The sequence below is a fragment of the Macadamia integrifolia genome, chromosome 5 (genome assembly GCF_013358625.1).
Source record: "Macadamia integrifolia cultivar HAES 741 chromosome 5, SCU_Mint_v3, whole genome shotgun sequence".
In the NCBI taxonomy this organism is placed as follows: domain Eukaryota; kingdom Viridiplantae; phylum Streptophyta; class Magnoliopsida; order Proteales; family Proteaceae; genus Macadamia; species Macadamia integrifolia.
In genome coordinates, this window is record NC_056561.1 from 13,870,402 (window position 1) to 13,875,089 (window position 4,688).

A 4,688-nucleotide genomic window follows, 5' to 3' on the forward strand; every position below is an offset into this window, starting at 1 on the left:
TTTTGCATAAGACACAAATAAACTAGGGTTAACCTGACCTTGGCAAAAATCAAGGCCAACCGAGTCCAACCCATCCCAATTAGAGTCAATTAGGTTGGGCCTAGTTTAAGTTTTTGGGACCTTAGGTTTGGGCTGATGTTTTAAAAAACCTGACCCTATTTTACACGGAAAAAAATCATTTGTAATGAAACATTATCGCAGTGTAGTGCAATGAGGCCTTTCAGGAGCAACACATGGTCATCTGAAGATCAACGGCGAGGAATGGATAAGCCCAAAAATTGTGAGTTCAACTCATCAAACTGAGGGTCTCTTCATGACCCACCCATATGGTTTTCCAATGGATTTCAACTCCTTCCTTTCTCAAGCCATCAAGTGAACATAGTTCATTCTTTGTGCCTCCTCTCTCCTTCTTCCTCTCTCCTTCGTCTTGCTTCGTCCTCTTTCCTTCTTTATGCTTTGTCCTCGAGGAACTTGGAAGTTTCTTCTCTCATCCGCAACCGACATTTGGAGAGGTCTCTCTGTTTTTACCTAGAATCACGACCATAGGAAATTTCAATCGAAGGAATCTGTAGCCCCACCACAACACAGTAAGGCTATAAATTCGGTGCTTGATTTACTATTACCTCTACTGCACTTCAATATAGGTTTTAGGGTTTCTTTTCAATTTTGGTTTCTTGTTGCAATGAATGGTATGTTTAGGGCTGAATGTTTTTTTTGGAAAAAAATATTGGTTAGATGCTGCCATGCTTTTTATTGCAATCCAGTTTAGTTGTGTTTCTTGAATCAATGGTAGCAGCTAAACTAGATTGCAAAGTTGAACCAATATTATGCTATTGATATCATGGATTTAGTTCTCAGTATCGGTCTCTACTGTACTGATCAAATTTGGATCGATATCGGAGAGGATCGATGTGTATCAATCACTTTGACCTTTTGCTTTACAGAAAATTACATTTTTTTATTGTTTTACCCCTAAAACGATGGGTGATCGATCTGAATCGATCAAGGATCGGGGATCAGTCTCAGTCGATACCGATATAATACGACTGATATGATACCGATACTTGAAAACATGGTTGATATGGCACTTGGTTAATTGTTGTACTATCAGTACTGTATGTAATATGGGGAGATTGCCTACAAGCAAGTCGTCAGTGAGACAGGAATCCCTACGAGAGGTTGGAGATCAGTGTGGACTAGGGACGATCTTGTAGCTATAGTCTGACCATAGTTAGTAAATTCGCGTATAATACTCATTTTTTTCATATCCAAACATTTCAATCAAAAAGTCATAATTTAGTGTATCAATAATCCAGAAAAATTCATATTGTATGCGTATTCTATAGGTACCCATATTATAAGCGTTTTAAACGTGTATAATACGTTTTATTCTTATTAATACGTTTATTTTAGGAAAAAAAAAAACCCCAACCCCAAAAGTCAAAATGATTCATTTCCATAGATTTCACAATTTTGAGAAAAATGTGGATTACATGCATCTCCCTTTCTTATTTTATTAATTCCAACCTCTCTTTTCATATTGCCACTCTCTTTCTGCTTTATTACCTTATATCATTTATTTAACTTCATTTCAAGCTTATGCTAAATCTATTAATCAAAAACCTTATGTGTCCACCCTCTTGTCCCTATCCACTAGCCTATTGAGTCTACTTAGTTATAATTTTACCATCCAATTTAAAATCTTACCTTAATTACAAATCTACCGTTGGTTATTACGATTGAATTATTGAATATCTGAATGGACCTAAACGCGATCTAATTCCGGTTTTAGATTACGGATCCGCATCAGTAATGGTTGCTGTGGATTTTCTTATTTGATAAGATAATATCAATGATGATATTTTAATTTGTTAAATGATTATCAACATGCTATTATTATTATTGTTTTACAAATATATGTTATTATTTACTATGATAGAAAGTGGTTGATGGATCACCTATCAACATTGGCTATGATAGACAAGATTAAACTTAATTAATATTAGATGTAAAACAAAAAAATAAAAATTGAGAAATGATCCCCAATTTGATAGCTAGATTGGATTTAGGTGTTCATGAGAGCATGGGATATTAGAATTTAGTTGTAAACAACCAATTTTAGTTCATTCTTAATACCAAAATAAACTTGTATTTTTGCTTCCAGATTTTTACATAGCAATCGTATTAAACACGTATTGTATCATTGTCATGCGCATTTTATTGCGTTGCATTTCTGAAAAATATTATTCCCGTATGACCCATTTAATTATCGTACGTATCTGTTCCCATATTATTATTGTTCACAAACGTACTAACTATGAGTCTAAGGAGGAAATATAGGGGTAAATCCAGATCAAGTCAAAGCCATTTTAATCATGGATTCTTTTTTGCGGAGACCATTTTGCCACTAGAGAGAATACCCAGGGAGACGCACAAGCATTAGCAAGTTATCATATAACCCTCGTTATCACTTTTTTGTATCTAGATCCTCTATAATTCTTAATTTGTGCAATTAGGTGCAGTGCTAGCTTCAGCACTTGACATATGTCCCATGCCACATGAATGGTGAGGAGGAGGAGAGAAGATGTTAGAGAAAAATCATGACCCAATCCCTGTTCTGACTTAAACCCAATCCTGCGTTTATGGATCCCTCAACCCTCTTTCCCACTTTAGAGATGAAAAATAAAAGGGAAGAAGAAGACATGTTCGATTGATCATTGATGGCGAGACCTTTATCGTTCATGTTTTCCTGTGATCCATCGATCGTTCAGTGTAGCTACTAATGCCAACAATCTCTTCTATTTCACAACATCGTAAATGTTCTTATAACATAAACCCATTTCATCTTTAATCATCCATTGAAATTTCCAGAATAACTTGTGTTGAACATTGGATAGGTCCTCTGTATTTTTTTCTTTGTCAGTCGTGATGGATTTCACGCTTGAAATAGCCAAACATGTTTTCCCATAGAGATTCTTTCTCATTTAGAGCTGAAATAAAAGGGAGAAGATGTTCTGACTCAAAGTGTGAGTGAGACTAGTGTCAACAATTCAGTTGATGTGGCAAAGAATTCTCTAGAAGAAGTAACCATGCGTAGGAATAGAAGACTCAAGAAGAGACCAAAAGTCTTGGGGGATTATGTAACAAATTTGAAACTGATTCTGTTAGGAGAGTTAGACAGGTAGTTAGTTCTATTGTGAAACAGTTAGTTTGTTACAAGTTCTGTAGATATAAGCAAGAGAGAGAGAGAGAGAGAGAGAGAGAGAGGGTATCGATTAGTTCAACTCTGTTCCTCAGGAGGTAGCTTCCTCAAAGAAGCTTTTCTATTTTCCCCTTCTGTAATTCCTATAGAAATTCTAATAATTCTTGTTTTAGTGTTCTTAATCTTTTGTATGCACATCATTGGTGCTTTCATTGTCCTTCCGCCATGGCATAGGGGACACGTTTCAGACAAATTGATGAAACCATTAAGCTTCTCAATGATTCTTCAGCAACTCAGGGAGATCAGTTGGATTCTTTTCAATCTGCCTTGGCCAACCAGCAATGATCCCTATCGGAATTGGTTCTTCATCTCACAGCAATAGACATGAGGTTGGAACAGGCCCTTCTTCTATCCTCTTCGTCCTAGCCGAATGACTTCTCTGTTGCCCACTCTACAGATCATCAGTCTTCTGGTTCACCTTCTCAACCTTCTTTTCCGATACAATTACGACCAATACATTTAGATTTTCCTCAATTTGATGGAGTTGATCCACTAGGATGGATCTTCAAAGTTGAACGTTTTTTTGATTCACACAACACCAGCAATGACCAGCAGCTTTTGATTTCCTCGTTTCACATGGACGGCAAGGCATTACAATGGTTTCAATGGATGCATCGTAATGGTTAATTCAGCACATGGCCGGTGTTCACTAAGGCGTTGGAATTCCATTTTGGTCCTTCTGAGTTCAAAGATCATCAAGGGTCTCTCACCAAATTGGTTCAGGGGTCTTCAGGCTCCGAATATCAATCTCAGTTTGAAACTTTGTCTAACTGAACAGTGGATCTTTCACCTTCCTTTCTTGTTTGTTGTTTCATTCCTGGGCTACATTCTGATATTCAAAGTGAAGTACAGGCTTTTCATCAGATTTCTATGTCACAGGCAGTTGGGTTGGCACGTTTACAAGAAGCTAAAATTCTTCAGTCTAGACGATCATTCCTCAGACCTGTGCCGAACAAAGGCACTCTATTGCCTATGCCTATGAATCCCTCAATTATTGCGGCCAATTCCCCTTCACCACGAACTCCAATTAAACACTTGTCTCTGACAGAAATGCAAGTTCGTCGTGGCAAGGGTCTTTGTTACAATTACGATGAGAAATTTACGCCTGGTCATCAATGCAAGTCTCAACAGTTCTTCTTGTTAGAATCGGACAAAGATACAGATCTGGCTAAAAATTTGGGTGGTGATACTTCAATAGAAAGTGTTATACCTACTACAGAGCATTATTTCCCTCAATGCATGGTTTTAAGTATCTCCGATATCGATACGATACTCTCCGATACGTATCTTAAATTTAACCGATCGATACGATACCCATCGATACGATACATGAAATTTTTAAAATCCTTTCGTATCGATATATATCCTACAATACATACCGATATGCATCAATACACCACCAATACACATCGATACGATACGATAT